The sequence below is a fragment of the Mya arenaria genome, chromosome 4, assembly GCF_026914265.1.
Source record: "Mya arenaria isolate MELC-2E11 chromosome 4, ASM2691426v1".
Lineage (NCBI taxonomy): Eukaryota > Metazoa > Mollusca > Bivalvia > Myida > Myidae > Mya > Mya arenaria.
The window spans coordinates 39692326-39712073 of record NC_069125.1 but is presented as its reverse complement, the minus strand read 5'-3'; the positions used below and the strand labels follow the sequence as shown (position 1 = coordinate 39712073).

Here is a 19748-nt window from a genome sequence, read left to right as displayed (position 1 = left end):
TAAAAGCATTTGTCTGCTCTTGGCATACCATTTCATCGTGTAATTGAGGTTCGTGTGTAATGCCAACATTGCAAAGCTGAAAGATGCACTCTTACTCCCAAATAAGAATCACGGTAATTAATACAATTGTTTTAATATACCAAAAAGTATGAATAAATATTGAAAGCAATGGTTTTTATGAAGGATATCGAAATTAATTTGAAAGAAAGATGCAGAAAACACGGTATTTATTCCTTATGAGACGATAGAAGATCGCAGTAAATCTTTTAGCACTCACCAGTCATTTGATATTTTTCCGTATTCAGCTATTAAACACGGATACAGAATTGTTATCAGTAATTAATATTTTCCATAAATGCATTATTTAGGAAGTAGTTTTTTAAAGGTTTATCACTCAAAAATGTATGTTTGCTATGCATGTATATGTATTGATTTTGAATACGAATGACACTTTAAACGATATGTTGATATTTGTGTAATGTGTTTGTTGTCTTGTTTGGTTGTGTCTCTTGTCTGGTTTTGATCCACGTGCCTTTACACAGGTTCCTGGTAAAATGTTTGGCTTCTGGGCTTGTTGCTGTATTTTTTATTGTTTTATGAGGGAACAATTTTCGATGAATAACGTCGAAAATAACGGCCCGTCTTAACATATGTTTGTGGATTTGCGTGGTTTTTGTTTGTACAGAGTCCTTTTCTGACGGCTATATGGTGTCTTAAATCTAAGTCTTAGCAAGGAATTTCGTACTCGGCTCATGTCCCATTCATAGTTTCATATTTTATTTTGGCGATGGCATTATAACTGTAGGGCAACTGTGTATTCAATGTTATCGCCATTCTGTCCAGTGGTCTTGCCGTCATTTATAATGTGTCCAGTCAAACTTTCTTTCTGTCTCCACAAGGACATCCGCTTTCTTGACGACCATTAAGATTGTGACAGACACATACATTTGTCAGCAGGAACGCAGCGCAGCGCATTTTCTTGACAGGATTGCTGTCTCCCCTCATTTCGGTATGCTTAATAGCTGTGGTCGTGATGCGCCGACTGTCTTATATATGACAGGTGTTTCTCATCTTCTTGCTGTACAGGATTTTCTCCACCACATTATGGGCATGAAAAACGTAACAATATCCTTAAATTGATTAAACTGCGCTGCATTGACTTGCCAAACGTAAAATTTATAGTACACGGTTCCAAATAATCAATTATATATTGTACACTTATAAGGTTATAAAGGCGACCACAAGCCGGTTGAACTAGTAATGTATGAAGGAATAATGCATTGATTGATTATGGGTATTTATTCAAAATGACATAAAATAAAATCAAAGTCGACAAGAATAAGTTGACAGGTCTTTCATTATGATTCCCGTAATACAATATCTGGGTGGATAAACCGACAAAAGGCAAAGCCGCCGCCACCCATAATCATATGTCGTTTTGACAGCTTTAGCTTACTATCATATGATCCTGCTCTCAATACATAATTATGATGGGACTATTGTCACAAGGGAGATGCTGTGTAAGGAAAGCCTGCTCAACACTAAGAGGGTATATACAATATGTATAATATATCATATGTAGGGAACCATTGTTCCTTTAAAGGCTCCATGTCTCTGAATAGACAAACTTGCAATTCAAAAATATATTGATTTGAATACCTAGTAGCACTCGGACGTTGATGAATACCTAGTAGCACTCGGACGTTGATGAATACCTAGTAGCACTCGGACGTTGATGAATACCTAGTAGCACTCGGACGTTGATGAATACCTAGTAGCACTCGGACGTTGATGAACACCTAGAAGCACTCGGACGTTGATGAGTACCTAGAAGCACTCGGACGTTGATGAACACCTAGAAGCACTCGGACGTTGATGAATACCTAGTAACACTCGGACATTGATGAATACATAGAAGCACTCGGACATTGATGAATACCTAGTAACACTCGGACGTTGATGAATACCTAGAAGCACTCGGACGTTGATGAGTACCTAGTAGCACTCGGACGTTGATGAATACCTAGTAGCACTCGGACGTTGATGAATACTTAGAAGCACTCGGACGTTGATGAGTATGAATACCTAGTAGCACTCGGACTTTGAAGAATACCCAGTAGCACTCGGACGTTGATGAATACCTAGTAGCACTCGGACTTTGAAGAATACCTAGTAGCACTCGGACGTTGATGAATACCTAGTAGCACTCGGACGTTGATGAATACCTAGAAGCACTCGGACGTTGATGAAAACCTAGAAGCACTCGGACGTTGATGAATACCTAGTAGCACTCGGACGTTGATGAATACCTAGTAGCATTCGGACGTTGATGAATACCTAGTAGCACTCGGACGTTGATGAATACCTAGTAGCACTCGGACGTTGATGAATACCTAGTAGCACTCAGACGTTGATGAATACCTAGTAGCACTCGGACGTTGATGAATACCTAGTAGCACTCGGACATTGATGAATACCTAGAAGCACTCGGACATTGATGAATACCTAGTAACACTCGGACGTTGATGAATACCTAGTAGCACTCGGACGTTGATGAATACCTAGTAGCACTCGGACGTTGATGTATACCTAGTAGCACTCGGATGTTGATGTATACCTAGTAGCACTCGGACATTGATGAATACCTAGAAGCACTCGGACGTTGATGAATACCTAGTAACACTCGGACGATGATGAGTACCTATTAGCACTCGGATGTTGATGAGTATGAATACCTAATAGCACTCGGACGTTGATGTATACCTAGTAGCACTCGGATGTTGATGTATACCTAGTAGCACTCGGACACTGATGAATACCTAGAAGCACTCGGACGTTGATGAGTACCTAGTAGCACTCGGACGTTGTTGAGTACCTAGTAGCACTCGGATGTTGATGAGTATGAATACCTAGTAGCACTCGGACGTTGATGTATACCTAGTAGCACTCGGACGTTGATGTATACCTAGTAGCACTCGGACATTGATGAATACCTAGAAGCACTCGGACGTTGATGAGTACCTAGTAGCACTCGGACGTGGATGAGTACCTAGTAGCACTCGGATGTTGATGTATACCTAGTAGCACTCGGATGTTGATGAGTATGAATACCTAGTAGCACTCGGACGTTGATGAATACCTAGTAGCACTCGTACGTTGATGAATACCTAGTAGCACTCGGATGTTGATGTATACCTAGAAGCACTCGGATGTTGATGAGTATGAATACCTAGTAGCACTCGGACGTTGATGAGTACCTAGAAGCACTCGGACATTACAGAATACCTAGTAACACTCGGACGTTGATGAATACCTAGTAGCACTCGGACGTTGATGAATACCTAGTAGCACTCGGACGTTGATGAATACCTAGTAGCACTCGGACGTTGATGAGTACCTAGTAGCACTCGGACGTTGATGAGTATGAATACCTAGTAACACTCGGACGTTGATGAATACCTAGTAGCACTCTGACGTTGATGAGTACCTAGTAGCACTCGGATGTTGATGAGTATGAATACCTAGTAGCACTCGGACGTTGATGAATACCTAGTAGCACTCGGACGTTGATGAGTACCTAGTAGCACTCGGATGTTGATGAGTACCTAGTAGCACTCGGACGTTGATGAGTACCTAGTAGCACTCGGATGTTGATGAGTATGAATACCTAGTAACACTCGGACGTTGATGAATACCTAGTAGCACTCGGACGTTGATGAGTACCTAGTAGGTTCAAACATCATATCAAATAAATATTTGAGTTAATAAACTTTATATTCTACCAGGTATCTCATTCTGTAATATGCTTATACAAGTTTACACATATGAACACAAAACGATAATCTTAGATATCACTAAATCCATATTCAAATTACTACAATTATATAATTTATAAATTATAATTATTTTATACTACTTGGTCCGTTTAGTCCAATGCTGCGAAACTGAATGACTATTTAGCGCCTAAAACATAAATAATATTACGCCACCTACTAGACATTACATCCAATCAAGGAAACTATTTTTCTTCTAATTCATAATTTCCAACGAAGAAAAATTACATTCACTAACGCCTTTAAGTTAGTAACTACTCCGTCTACAAAATACATTGATTACTCATGTATCCATTATGGCAGCCCCTTATGGGTTGTGCAAACGGACGAGCCTATGATGGCTGTATATTGAAACCATATGGAAAAGCCTATGTGCGCTTTATATGGGACCAATATAGGGAAAGCCTATGTGGGCTGTATATCGGATCAATATAGGGAAAGCCTATGTGGGCTGTATATGGGACCAATATAGGGAAAGCCTATGTGGGCTGTATATGGGACCAATATAGGGAAAGCCTATGTGGGCTGTATATGGGACCAATATAGGGAAAGCCTATGTGGGCTGTATATGGGACCAATATAGGGAAAGCCTATGTGGGCTGTATATGGGATCAATATAGGGAAAGCCTATGTGGGCTGTATATCGGATCAATATAGGGAAAGCCTATGTGGGCTGTATATGGGACCAATATAGGGAAAGCCTATGTGGGCTGTATATGGCACCAATATAGGGAAAGCCTATGTGGGCTGTATATGGGACCAATATAGGGAAAGCCTATGTGGGCTGTATATGGGACCAATATAGGGAAAGCCTATGTGGGCTGTATATGGGACCAATATAGGGAAAGCCTATGTGGGCTGTATATCGGATCAATATAGGGAAAGCCTATGTGGGCTGTATATCGGATCAATATAGGGAAAGCCTATGTGGGCTGTATATCGGATCAATATAGGGAAAGCCTATGTGGGTTGTATATGGGACCAATATAGGGAAAGCCTATGTGGGTTGTATATCGGACCAATATAGGGAAAGCCTATGTGGGCTATATATGGGACCAATATAGGGAAAGCCTATGTGGGCTGTATATCGGATCAATATAGGGAAAGCCTATGTGGGCTGTATATCGGATCAATATAGGGAAAGCCTATGTGGGCTGTATATCGGATCAATATAGGGAAAGCCTATGTGGGCTGTATATGGGACCAATATAGGGAAAGCCTATGTGGGCTGTATATGGGACCAATATAGGGAAAGCCTATGTGGGCTGTATATCGGATCAATATAGGGAAAGCCTATGTGGGCTGTATATCGGATCAATATAGGGTCTTATCTAAGCAATAATGATTTCATGCGAGCTAAATATAGGAATTGTGTAACAAATGGTAACGGGCCAACTACTGGCAAAAACCTATATGGGACCAATCTGCACATATGGGAAACAATTTGCAAATGTTTTCTAGGAATATGGGACCCATATGGGAGCCAACAATGACTAGACTTGACTAAATCGTGAATTAATTAAGCAATCAAAACATCTGCCTATTCACGTTTTATGTTCCTTCTGCAAAATAAAATAATTTCTTCCCAGCATTTAATTGCAAGAATCATATGTATTACTGTGTGGGTCACATATGGGCCCTAATGCTGACAGAAAACCTATATAAGACACATCTAAGCACGTTAGCTGGGTTAAAGATATTTGAAAGCGGTATTTAACATTACTTATCAGACTAAATATTGAGCAATATATATGTATGTTCTCCTCTTCGGAAACAATGGACTGTTAATTATTACCAAGGGACCGTATCCACAAAGAAACTTAGTGAAATGTTTCAACTAAATCAAAATTTCAAAACATTTTTAAACCCTACTACTTTTTATGAAATGTATTCATATGCATTTATTGTTTCGGGTATGCTATACTTCTTTTCATATTGTTGGTGCATAACTATTAGAAGTATTCTTTCAAATCCACTTTGAAAATTGGCTGCGCCATGCACAATATACCAAATAAGTTGATCTTGTTTACTTTTGCCTTTAAAAAAATAATAGAGTAAGAGGGAGATAATGGAGAACTAATTATTGCTCTTGTATGTTTTAGGTGTAAGACGTTTGATACGCCTTGTTGTCTTGGAATTGGTTTTCTGTTTTGAATGGTCGTAGGGTAATGTTTTGGTCGAAAGCAGTTTCTATTTCATCTTGATCTTGGGTTTCGAACAATCCAATTGATATGTTTTGTATGTTACTTAGTCTGTTTTGAAATACATGTTTGTTTGAAGAAAATGTAATTTTTTGACAACGACGACGACAACGACGACGACGACAACAACAACAACAACAACAACAACAACACAACAACAAACAATAGACATCAACAACAATTGTTTGTCACAGTAAGCAAAGTTACCTTTTGTTTTGTAATCGTCACATAAATAATATTTAATTTTTTTAACTCTTTATTTTTTTTAAAATATTGAGGTGTTTTAATAAAAAAGAAAAAAGAATATCATTTAGTTTTTATACATTTATAATATTGAAAATATTCTCGGCATTAAGTCCTTTGAAAAGAAATTTGAATTGTTGTACATGACAAAGGTTTCCATGTATCTTATGCATCATAAGACATGTATCACATTTATGATATTGCATTACAAAGCACATTCAAACGAGCGTTCCTTGGTTGCTAATGACACTTCCCCGTCAAATATCAAAAGCCAGATGAGCATTCACCAAACAATTAATTTCAGATGAATGCACGGTTTTCATATTGCATGTGCACAGTCAATATCGTATCTGCATTTAGTAGTTTCTAATGGCTACGGGGAACTCTGTAGAGTTTTGAATATCAGAATAATAAATCAAGATGCACCATAAAAGAAAACAGTTCTCATCATTTAGTGAATAACCAGAAGCATATAACATGAGGTCTGGAATTGATGTTATGTGTATTTCAAACTAAGTAAAATAGTGGAAACCACTGGGACAAGCCCGGTAGCGTAAAACGTAACCAATATCCCGTTAAAAAGTCAACCAAACACCAAACAAGAGACAACAAGGGGAACATTCTGACCAAGTTTTAACATTTTCTGATAAATGCCTACCAAGATATGGTACCGGACGGACGGAAGGACGGACGGACAGAAGGACGGACGGAATGACGGACGGACAACGCCAAAACAATATCCCCCTCCCGAAATCTTCGATTCGGCGGGGGATAAAAAGCTGCCTTACGGAACACCTCGGCAAGTTTCCATCGAAAGCAACCCCGGATGTATGCCGGTACATCAGTAGAAATAGTTCTTAAAAGTTAAAATAATAATATTAATTAATTGTATTGTTTTAACAAAGTCCTTAGGTTAACTTTCTGAATTAAAATTACTACGCGATCTACTTGCAACGTAGTTAAATGTAAAGCATTCTGACACTGTAAACCGTCCATATACATCCGAGATTGTTTCCGACAAAAATGGCCGAGGAGGTCCGATTGGAAAAGCTACAAGACAACAGACATTACAGAACTATCATAATATCGTCATGAGCACGTGTTGGAATAACCGCCTTGGAGCGGTCAGTATAATTATACTTAGTGGAAACTGACTGTTACCGTTAGTTTGTGTATTAGTAGTAAGTTTGTGGCTCTATAAGGTAGAGTCCCATTGCATGTCCATAGATTGACATCAATCATCCGCTTTTGGTTGAAAATAACAATGACGGATGAAAGAAAATTCATCCGACTTACATATAACTCGATGTTAAATGATATACAAAACAACGCAACGGAAATAAATTGGGCAATTAAAGTTAAAAACCTGTTAGAATCTATGGGATTCGCTGAAGTTTGGCTTAACCAAGGGGTTGTAAATACAAAATATTTTATACACACCTTTAAGATGAGGGCTAGAGATTGTTTCATGCAAAAATGGAATGAAGAATTACGAGAGTCATCAAGAGCGTCAACATACATACTATTTGCAAATTTTAATTATCAGTCATATTTAGACACCATACAAAACAATGAATTCAGAACAGCTTTAACACGACTAAGAGTAGCATCACACAGATTAGAAATAGAAATGGGCAGGTGGCACAAGCCCCAAATAATTCCAAGAAATGAACGAAAATGCCAACGTTGTAATACACTTGAATTCCATTTTCTCTTAGAATGTCCGTTATACCATGAATTAGGAATCTTATACATTAAGCGATATTATTGGCGCAATCCAAATATTCCTAAATTCATCGAACTGATTTCGAGCGAAAATGTAACTACTATTAGAAAACTATGTTGTTTTGTCTATAAGGGCTTTGAAATGCGTCAGTTTAGACATTAGACACTTTTCTCCACGAACTATATTTCAGTATTTTAAGCAAATGTGATATAACTTTACTTTGTTTATACATTATGATTGATTTTGAAAGTTGTTCTTTCGGAAATGTTTATATACTGTACATGTTTATATTATATGTAACTGATGGGCTGTAAGCTTATAGTTAATAAAATCTTCTTCTTCTTCTTCTATAAGGGTTGAACCTGTAGTTTAAAACGTTTCTTGAAGGACCTTTCACAGTGCAAAAGACGGTTGGGAAGGCAAAAAAAATGTTTGTTTTTTAGTTTTGAGGAACATTTTTTTTCTGGAGTAGCACAAACATCCCATGCGACATGTTTCGGGGATAGTAAGGAGTTGACCAAATTTGACAATAGAATATTTGATCAGATTTTAGATAAAAAAAGCATTTGCATTTTTTTCGGAAAAGTCTGTTGACAATATTACTACGTTATTGTGTCAAATTGACCCAGACTACCTAATCAACACTGTCTTATGGATTCAGAATAATAAGAAAGATAGGCAATGCAATAATGAAAAATAGTGTATTTAATTCATTTCCTGGTTACCAATATCATGCTAGAACCGCTGCAATCACCGCAAAGTCTCAATACATTGTTGATTGGGAAGTACTGACTAATTTGACACCGAAGCATATTTATTTTGTATAAAGGCATTTCCGGAAAGATGCAATTTATGCTTTCTGATAAAATCTTTTTCCGTAAATACTGCTCAAGTCCTTAAAACTTATAGTCAATATGTTCAGTTCTGAATATAATTTCACCATTTTGATATATGGTTGTGACCAATCTCATTTTTGGCCGTACTAAGGATATCAAACACTTTTAAATGCCGATACACACATATATATATGTAAACGTTAAAAGTCAAGTACGAACATGTCCGTGTGGTTGTACTTGCCCAGACATTAGTCCTCATTTGATATATAAAACACGTTGAAAGATATCTTCATAAGCATAGGTCATCGTGATCTCCTCTGACAAAACTGTTTAGATATTGCTTCTGAATCATTATTAAAGCTGCACTCTCACAGATGTACCAGTTTTACAACTTTTTTTATTTTTTATCTTGGAAAGAGCAAATTTTTGCGTAAATATCTGAAAACCAATGATATAAGGTTGCTGACAAAAACTCAAATCGTGGATTGTCATATTTCCGTTCAAAAGTTAATGTTTAATGGGTTAAACCGTTACTAACGGTTTAGGAAAATAACATAAAACGTCATTTTTTGAACTTAAATAAAAAAATCTGCGAACTTATTTTTGTCAGCAGACGTATATTACTGGTTTCCATGGACTTTCGCAAAAATGGCTTGTTCTCAGACAAAAAATAAATAAGTTGTCAAAATGTTCAATCTGTGAGAGTGCAGCTTTAAAACTAGGTCGTCATAATGCAATGATAACTACAGGGACAAGCACATGACCCCCACACTAAGCGATGACCTTGTTTGGGCACATGGTATTCAATATACACTCAGCGCCTCAATATGTACCACGACAACAAACAACGATTATATTGTTATATTACTATAGTTATCAAGCTGTTGGGGGGGGGGGGGTGATAACGCCTTGTGGTCAGTGAAACAAAGAAATTCAGTGATGGTTTAGCATGTGTACATTACCAGCAACGTGGCTCATGGGGATATTGTTCTTCATAAAGGTATTGCTGAATGATGGGGGCAAGGGTGAGGTTGAGCGTTATTTAACCGGTTTAAACACCCAGTGTGTTTTAACTTTGTTCTTCATAAAGGTATTGCTAAATGTTGGGGGCAAGGGCGAGGTTGAGCGTTATTTAACCGGTTTAAACCCCCAGTGTGTTTTACTTTGTTCTTCATAAAGGTATTGCTGAATGTTGGGAGCAAGGGTGACATTGAGCGTTATTTAACCGGTTTAAACACCCAATGTGTTTTTACTTTGTTTTTCATAAAGGTATTGCTGAATGTTGGGGGCAAGGGTGACATTGAGCGTTATTTAACCGGTTTAAACACCCAATGTGTTTTTACTTTGTTCTTCATAAAGGTATTGCTGAATGTTGGGGGCAGGGGCGAGGTTGAGCGTTATTTAACCGGTTTAAACACCCAATGTGTTTTTACTTTGTTCTTCATAAAGGTATTGCTAAATGTTGGGGGCAAGGGCAAGGTTGAGCGTTATTTAACCGGTTTAAACACCCAGTGTGTTTTAACTTTGTTCTTCGTAAAGGTATTGCTAAATGTTGGGGGCAAGGGCGAGGTTGAGCGTTATTTAACCGGTTTAAACCCCCAGTGTGTTTTTACTTTGTTCTTCATAAAGGTATAGCTGAATGATGGGGGCAAGGGTGAGGTTGAGCGTTATTTAACCGGTTTAAGCACCCAATGTGTATTTACTTTGTTCTTCATAAAGGTATTGCTGAATGTTGGGAGCAAGGGTGACATTGAGCGTTATTTAACCGGTTTAAACACCCAATGTGTTTTTACTTTGTTCTTCATAAAGGTATTGCTGAATGTTGGGGGCAGGGGCGAGGTTGAGCGTTATTTAACCGGTTTAAACACCCAATGTGTTTTTACTTTGTTCTTCATAAAGGTATTGCTGAATGTTGGGGGCAGGGGCGAGGTTGAGCGTTATTTAACCGGTTTAAACACCCAGTGTGTTTTAACTTTGTTCTTCATAAAGGTATTGCTATATGTTGGGGGCAAGGGTGAGGTTGAACGTTATTTAACCGGTTTAAACCCCCCATGTATTCTTACTTTGTTCTTCATAAAGTATTGCTGAATGTTGGGGGCAGGGTGAGGTTGAGCGTTATTTAACCGGTTTAAACCCCCCAGTGTGTTCTTACTTAGTTCTTACTGGCCGTGTCAAGGCAGTTACCCCAACATTAAGCAATGGCGTATATTGATATTTGTGTAATGTTGGTTGCCATGAAGCGTTCTACATCTTATATCGTGACTCTCGTGCCTTTGAACAGGATACTGGTTAAGACTTCAATCAAGTGGGCTTGTCCCTGGATATTTCATTGTTTTACTGATAAAACACAATTTATAGCTTGCAACATAAGCATAATTATCATGTGAACAATTTGCAATTTGGAATGATTATAAATGTTTTCCGTCATACATTTTTGATCTTACTGAGTTTAAGTTTGATAATCAAACAAACAATTACAATGCTCTACTATTTATTTCACGTTCTTATATAATATTCAGTTGCGCTTATATTGCCAGCTATAATTAACTCTCATGTATTTTACCCACCATTTTGGCGAACGAATATTCACCATACTGATATTAAAAGCTTTCCTTGTCAACAATTTTATTGCGAAATAAGACATCAAGATTGCGCTTTTGGCAAGCTAAACCAAACACCAATCGTTTACCTGTGTTGAACTCCATCTTTATCTCCTCTTGGATAATTGTTTTATTGATTTCTACTTGTTTAACAAAATCTCTGTTAATATTGTTTTACGGATCGGACAAGATAATTGGCCTTCAATATAAATTTACGTGTGTTTGTTAATACAAAATATATTTCATTAGTTTGTTTAGATTTGTTCCATTTGTTATTTTAATGCTGATGATTTTATTACGAAACATGTAAAAAGGATAATGAAAAGGCCATGACACAAATATTATTAATGTGTTTTGATATAAAATGTGTAATACGTAACACGCATGTTTTTGACTATGTTTCAGTTAAGAACAGCCTTAGTCATAAACGACTTTGGGTACTGTTTTATTTTGCAGCCTGGCTTATCTCAATACATTTTTGTAAGGTTTGTATTTCGATAATCAAAAAAAACATTTCTCATTTACAGCATGTGTTCGTACTCAAATATAACCACAGTGCAAATATAAACTAAGCCGTGTAAATAAAGGTGGTCATTTTTGATATACTGTTTTTCTTTTGGCATTTTCAAGATATTGGCATTCTGAACATATAAGAACAACTAGTGTTGAACAATTGTTAATATGGTTGAGAAGTGTTTTACTCATAACTAAATTAAACAGTTAACTAGACTTACAATGTTAACAATGCAATGACTCTGGTATGTCAGGCAATATATGTACTTATATTGGTACCTTTAGGTGTGTCATTTGGTTATACTATCTTGTATTGGTACCTTTAGGTGTGTCATTTGGTTATACTATCTTGTATTGGTACCTTTAGGTGTGTCATTTGGTTATACTATCTTGTATTGGTACCTTTAGGTGTGTCATTGGGTTATGCTATCTTGTATTGGGACCATTAGGTGTGTCATTTGGTTATACTATCTTGTATTGGGACCATTAGGTGTGTCATTTGGTTATACTATCTTGTATTGGGACCATTAGGTGTGTCATTTGGTTACACTATCTTGTATTGGTACCTTTAGGTGTGTCATTTGGTTATGCTATCTTGTATTGGGACCATTAGGTGTGTCATTTGGTTATACTATCTTGTATTGGGACCTTTAGGTGTGTCATTTGGTTATGCTATCTTGTATTGGGACCATTAGGTGTGTCATTTGGTTATGCTATCTTGTATTGGGACCATTAGGTGTGTCATTTGGTTATACTATCTTGTATTGGTACCTTTAGGTGTGTCATTTGGTTATGCTATCTTGTATTGGGACCATTAGGTGTGTCATTTGGTTATACTATCTTGTATTGGGACCTTTAGGTGTGTCATTTGGTTATGCTATCTTGTATTGGGACCATTAGGTGTGTCATTTGGTTATACTATCTTGTATTGGGACCATTAGGTGTGTCATTTGGTTATACTATCTTGTATTGGGACCATTAGGTGTGTCATTGGATTATACTGTCTTGTATTGGTACTATTTGGTGTGTCATTGGGTTATACTGTCTTGTATTGGTACCTATAGGTGGTTCGTAAGGCAATGCTATCTTGTATCGGTACCTTGAGGTGTGTCATTAGGCAATGATATCTTATATTGGGACCTTTCGGTATGTCTTAAATTGGTACCTTTCGGTCCGCCATCAGGTGATACTATCTTATATCAGTACCTTTCGGTCCGTCATTAGGCAATACTATATTGTATTGGTACCTTTCGGTCCGTCATTAGGCAATACTATATTGTATTGGTACCTTTCGGTCCGTCATTAGGCAATACTATATTGTATTGGTACCTTTCGGTCCGTCATTAGGCAATACTATATTGTATTGGTACCTTTCGGTCTGTCATTAGGCAATGCTATATTGTATTGGTACATTTAGGTGTGTCACTAGGCAATGCTATCTCGTATTGGTATCTTTAGGTGCAAGGCTATCTCGTATTAGTACCTTTAGGTGTGTCGTTAGGCAATGCTATCTCGTATTGATACTTTTAGGTGTATCTTTTGGCAATGCTATCTCGTATTGATACTTTTAGGTGTATCTTTAGGCAATGCTATCTCGTATTGGTACCTTTCGATCTGTCATTAGGCAAGTACCTTTTTGTATGTTATTATGCAAGAATATCTCATATTGGTTCCTTTAACAATATCTTATAATGGTTCCTTTCTGTCTGTTATTATTCACACAACAACACAATATCGTATATTGGTTCTTACCGTTATTATGTAACAATATATTATAATGGTACCTTTTTGTCTGTCTGTTATTATTCAACAATATCTTATATTGGTTCTTACCGTTATCATACAAGACTATCTTATAATGGTACCTTTTTGTCTGTTATTATTCCACAATATCTTATATTGGTTCTTACCGTTATCATGCAAGACTATCTTATAGTGGTACCTTTTTGTCTGTTATTATGCAATATTCATAAACTGTATACTTCTTTAAGTCTAGATAACCTTCAGACTTCTTTTTTGCGTTCAACTATTCGTCAACGGTGAAGCGAGATTGACAGAACAGCTTTCGTTGATGGCTAGCACCGGATCAATTGATGCTGCAAGCCCACAGCGGAAATTACTTTCACAGCTTTTCTCCTCTGCTTTGAAAAAAAATATTTTTAGATGTCCTATACCTTAAATAGCATTTATCGGAAAATGAAACATTGAATAAGAAGTTTGAGACATTAGGGAGAAATTCCATAACTTGATTGCATTCGTGGCAGTCCAATTTTTGTAGTTTGAAGTAGATAGCTCTTGACAGATCCTGGCCCAATTTCTCAAAAATCCTCAAGTTCTCACTTAACTGAGTAAACCAATTAGATTCTCTGTATATTGTAAAAAGGAAAGAAAAAAACATTGTGTGTGGTTACTCATAGATTTATTTGTTTTGTTTTGTTTTCTTTCTTTATATAAAAAGAAAAGAAAATTACGGTCGAAATTCGCTATGTCGAAATCTGTTAAGTCGATGTTCTGGTTTTGTCGAACTTTTTTCGAATGTGTTGAGTTAAACATGTTTTGTGTTTAGGTTGTGTCAAATTTTCGTTATCTCAAATTATTTCCCGAGATCCCAATGACTTCGATATAACGAGTATTTACTTACCCTTAACCCATTTTGGTATTTGCGGCAGTTTAACTGCATTTCTTGCTCTAACTTCTTAGACAACGTTTTTAAATGTTTGACCAACACTCTATTTATGAATACAAATTAACCAATGAGATAATTTGATTTTAACCAAGTTAAAACTACATGCTAGACTGAAAAGTAGTAAAATGAGTTGATTAAGTGATGGAGTAATAATTTAAATATTTTCGAGAAAGTGGGGCCTGATCAGTCTACACTCATCAAATCCCAAGAAAAAACATCCATCCAGCTATCTCTAGACTATATCTCTATCCGTCTTTGGTCTAGCCCGAGAAAATGGCAATAACATTTTAAGAAACGAAGATTCGGGCGGAAATCTATCAAGAATTGTCAGTTCACTGATTCAATCGTCTGACGAGGGAAAACTTATGTGACACGTTTTCAATTATAATTTCATGAATATTTGCGAACAAGCTTGATTTTTGTTTGTTCTTTTGAGAAGTTGTATTTGGTTAGGAGAGAGAGTTTATTTGCAAAAGTTTACACAGATCGGACAGTTTGACCTATGTATGGATTCAATATTGTCAATATTGTTGTATTTGCGAGTATTCTGTTTGCTCATTGGCCTGTAGGTCGCTGTGATGTGCAGTCAAAACTCGTTATGTCGAAGTCATTGGGACATCGGGAAATACTTTGAAATAACGAAAATTCGATTCAACCGATATGCAAAACTTGTCTTACTAAACCCAACACATTTGAAACAAAAATCGACATAATCTGAACATCGAGAAAACAGAGTTCGACATAACGAGTATCGACTGTATTTTCGGTGACAGTCAGTGTGTCTACATGGTCATACATTCACATATATTCCCAGTTAGTAGCTTCTATTGGCATCTTTATTAAGTTTTTCTTTCATTTTCTTACACTAGAACTTCCTTTATTAACTCAATTTATTTAATACAAAGTTGTGGAAGATCTTCAACAATGTTATGATGAAAATTCCGATTGAATAGGCAGTCATTGCATTTTATATAACTAGCTCTTTACCAATTGTGTTAGTTCTAATTTATGTATAATACATATACTTTTAATAATTATATGTAAGTATAGAAGAGACCTTGTCAGCAGTTAATCTTAAAAAGGGGGATGTTCCTATCAGCCGCACAATGCCCCACCACATACAAGACAGCACAAGTACCACACATGTTTCATTTACAGGTGTATGAATGCTAACAATACAGGGAATTCACGGCTAGACTCTCTTGTTGTAAAATTACTTGCTGTTATGTTTAATTTTAAGCAAAGAAAAACTAAATATATATTATCATGTAATTCGTTTACAAAGTGTTGAAGGACGGCAGCCATTTTTATGTCTCGTTTGTCTTTCGGAATGTTTTTAGAAACAAGGTTAAGAAGGCACAATACCCTTCCCATGTAGTAAGTGGTGATATGGTCTGATATTCCTGATAAAGAGTACGCAAAACATGAATGAAGCTGGGTATAAACCTACTGTTTTGGTAACAGAAAAATATCAAGAAAAACAATGGCTAAAAAAGTACATTCCATTTTTTTTTACCTTCCTACCCTATTTTATTTTTTTATTATTTTTGGAGTGGGGGGGGGGGCATGAAACCGGAAACAAACATATTAATTTTTAGGCCTAAGTATGAATGCTTATTATTTTAGACCATAAGAACGAATATATTGTTCCATCATTCACTGATCAATTTTAAATATTTTATACATGTTTATGCCTATCATTTTAGATTAACTTACTAACGCTTAATAAACGCTTAAAACTGGCTTAATCACACGTGCCTTCTAATGAGAATTTTTCCCATGGCAGTAAACCCATATTCTAATGTTGGTCGATTTTTTTATTCATTTACATTGTTCTATAAAAATCGACCATGTGTGTAACTTGCTTTTTGTCCGTTGATAACATTCAACGTGTGATGTTTTGGTCGTTAGATAAGGTAAGACGGTTGGCTACTAGGCTTATCATACATATTGACATTGGCCCCAAAGCGATATTTGTACTAGCAAGCGCTTTTTACGTCTTGAAAAAAATGCTTTAATTTCAAGTACTTGTCGTCATATACCATAGACAAAGTAACGACCGCGATGGTGTTTTGCTTTATTTTGCTTTATTGTTTGATATTTGAAAGCTTCTATTTGTGTGGTTTCCATTGTGAGTGGGTGTTTTTTTTTGCTTAATGTTTGCGTCTGTAAAAGTGGGATTGTTGCTGATAAGCGATGTTCCGGTAGAAATTTGCTTCTGGATTTATCCTTGTGGTATCATTTAATTAAGATTTTGTGTGGGAAGAAAAAGGAAAAAAAAAGTTGAATTAACATTATATTTTTTTTCGTTCAACGTTTCTTAGTTGAATTCAGGAGCCTTAAGTCCTGCGAATACTCACACTGATCAGGAGTTAATTTCATATTCAATTGTACGCTAGACTTACGATGTCTACACCAGATTTGGTTTTCCAATGGTTTTCAATTCATTATCACACTCGGTCCACAGAGGCACATCCCCTTAATCGTAAACGTTGGACACATCTAGTCAGCCAAAATGGGAAGGTTTGGTTTTCTTCCTCGGAGACTGGCGTAGGCGTTATTTCAAGGGTAACCATGTGTTATTGTTCCTCTTACAGATCGGTAATTGGATTATAATAGCATGAACGTGACGTACGGAACAAACAGTTTTGTCAAAAAAGGCTTTAAGTGTATGTATACAAAGTATTTAATGGGTTAGGGAGGCAGTGTGTTAACGCAAGGTGATCTAAGGCAGCCAGCGCACTAAGTCTTGATTATCGACCCTCCAGAATGCCGTCGTCCCGTTCCTGTCCCTATCGATCTAGGAAATAGCTTGTTTACCGCGGAGTTTCCATTCGTTTATAGGGCTGCCAGGGGACCGATAATACCGCTTTCTTTGCGTCCACTTCTTGGGCTTAATATCTGTATTCCAATTCGGACTTCTTGCGAATTCATAGTCTTCAAGCTTAGATCATTCCTATGGAAACAAATGATAAAACTATTGTTTATTCTCCTCGATTTATTCTCTTATAATTGTATGGTATTATTGGCGTGGCCTGTGTGTAATTATTGATATTGAGTTATGACACCTTCTTTTCCTGTCGACGTCGGAGTTTAATCATCGATCACGTCCTTTCCTTAACGGCAGCTACTGTCCCGCATGGCGAAACTAAATATCAAAGTCTGAGTGCAATTGTCCGTTTGTATCTGTCTGCAATTATTATTTACTGCCGGTCTCTTTGGGATATATTCTGCGAAGTTCTGCAAAGCCATATGTACTTTGAATGTTCTAAATGGAGACCGATTAATCTGCGAAACATTTTCAGGAAAAATAATGCTTCACTCTTGTCAAGTCACTTGATGCTAACCTACAATCTTCATTTTAGAATATCAATTATTATTAATTCCAAATAGGTTTACAATGTATGAGGGTAAGTGAATTAGTGAGTGATTTGAATGCGTGAATTCATAAATAGTGAATAAATTAATTTAATAAATAAGTAAGTTTAATGAATAAATGTTTTTAATATCTAAATGAACCATTTGATATAATGAATGAATTTATAAATACGTAGTAAGATACACAAATAATTAATAAATAAATTGATAAAATAATAGATAAATAAAAATGGATAAATAAATAAATAAATATATGAATAAATAAACAAATATATAAATAAACAAATCAATAAATAATTAATGAATAAATAAATAAATAAATAAATAAATAAATGAATGAATGAATGAATGAATGAATGAATGAATGAATGAATGAATGAATGAATGATAAAAAATAAATAAATAAATAAATAAATAAATAAATAAATAAATATATAAATTAATTAATTAATTAATTAATTAATTGATAAATAAATAAACAAACAAACAAATAAACAAATAAACAAATAAATAATAAATAAATAAATAAATAAAAAATAAATGAATACATAAATAAATAACTAAATAAATAAATAACTAAATAAATAAATAAATAAATAAATAAATAAAAAAAAATAAAAAAAAAAAAAATAAATAAATAAATAAATAAATAAATAAATAGATAAATAAATACATAAATACATACATAAATGAAAACATAAATAAATAGATAAATGTAAATAAATGTTTCTATATAAAAGAGTGCTCTATAAATAAATGAATAAACAAATTATGTAAGTAAATAAAGAATAAATTATTGATACAGGATTCAATTGGCGTATTGATCTCATTTGAATAAGTTTCCCTATATGTCTGTTTTTGTAATAACGACGAGACCAATATTTACCGCTCAATAGACGCGCCGGCACTATGAAAGTAAGTGGCGTCTGGTCCTGATTTATTTTTAAATATTTTGTTTAGCAGATCCCAAGGTCAATCAATGCCGTCGATTTGAACATATTTAATCAAAGGTTCGTGCAGAATTGTGGATCATGAATATAAGTTAGTCTGAACTATACGTTTTGGAATCATGCAAACCAACTTAGCAGGCGCCATATAATTAAGGAAAAAAGTAAATGATGTAAAATAAGCTTGTCATTCATCGAGCCATTGGCTATTATGTTAATTATTGATGCCTGTTATAATTTGAGGACTTACTAACTACTATTATGTAAAATAAATGACCAAAAAAATTGAAGGTAAAGTAATGGCAATTTTATTTTTGTTCATTATTTCAACTGATAACTGACTTTGCAACCCATCAAAACGATACAACTTAAGCATGAATGTAAAACATAACTCTAAACTGTTTATGCATATTCTTTCGCTAGTCATATCAGCCTTAAATTAGTTCACATAGCTGTACAACAGGTAGTTAAATCCGGCCCAAATATCACAAAAATACATAAGTCAAATCTCAATCTAAGACTTAACTCATTTACCACAAAACATCAAAAATTGTTCAAAATCTCATATTATTACACCTTTTAAAAGTGCATTCTTTCGAAGAATATGTTGATTTAAACATTTGGTCAAGATTTCTAAGAAAAATCAAATTTTACAGCATAAAATGTAATTGAGTTCAACTCAATGTTTTTTTAACAACCACTCATGTTTATTTTTGCACTTGAATAAGTTTTCTTCTATATACATGTGTGTAATGACAAAAGAGTTTAACACATTCTATGGCAAT

General features: G+C 35.5%; 1 protein-coding gene across 1 annotated transcript in view; it reads left to right on the top strand.

Moving 5' to 3' along the window:
• LOC128232356 (uncharacterized) overlaps positions 1–19748 on the top strand; it is a 28275-nt gene that overhangs the window by 1133 nt on the left and 7394 nt on the right. The window lies entirely within an intron of this gene.